The sequence below is a fragment of the Bufo gargarizans genome, chromosome 6 (assembly GCF_014858855.1).
Source record: "Bufo gargarizans isolate SCDJY-AF-19 chromosome 6, ASM1485885v1, whole genome shotgun sequence".
Lineage (NCBI taxonomy): Eukaryota > Metazoa > Chordata > Amphibia > Anura > Bufonidae > Bufo > Bufo gargarizans.
In genome coordinates this window covers 70,067,616-70,068,232 of record NC_058085.1, presented here as the reverse complement: position 1 = coordinate 70,068,232, position 617 = coordinate 70,067,616, and the positions used below count along the sequence as shown (strand labels likewise).

Genomic DNA, 617 nt, shown 5'->3' with positions numbered 1-617 from the left:
GCGCACTTAGAAATTTTTCTAAGTTATTAATGCAGACGGATCCGTACTGAACGGAGCCTCCGTCTGCATTAGTATGATCGGATCCGTTCAGAACGGATCCGATCAAGCACTAGTGTGAAAGTAGCCTTAGCTAAGCTTACATGCATCACTCCACCAAACACTGGAGCCTCGCTACCAAAACCGAGCCAAAAGTAGCCATTCCGGCCAAAGAGGAGGAGAACCAAAAGCTGCCCTTTTTCCAGGCAGTGGGTGAGGGGGACCAAACAAATAAAAGAGACTGCTCTGCATTGGCCGGGAATCGAACCCGGGCCTCCCGCGTGGCAGGCGAGAATTCTACCACTGAACCACCAATGCCAGGACGGGGCTGCTTTGGCTGCCAAACGCTCTGCTCGGACTCAGGGCCAGAGAACTGGTGTTTTCGAACCAGAACTTCTCTCAGAGAAAGAGCGCCTTTCTGGGATAGCACACAGGTCAGTAGTACAACATATATGTATGAATCAGAGAAAAATACTAGGTACAATGACTAACCTATGAACCAAAAGCAGTGTAAAGGCTAAAGTGCACAGGTGAGTCAATGGTCAGCAAGCAGACCCGCACGGCAGTAAAGCAAGGTATGT

The 617-nt window shown here is 49.8% G+C and overlaps 1 non-coding gene across 1 annotated transcript; it reads right to left on the bottom strand.

Moving 5' to 3' along the window:
- Nucleotides 1-283: 283 nt before the first annotated feature.
- On the bottom strand, nt 284-354 carry TRNAG-GCC. The gene has a single exon. It is a non-coding gene; the product is annotated as a tRNA-Gly (tRNA).
- Nucleotides 355-617: the final 263 nt, after the last annotated feature.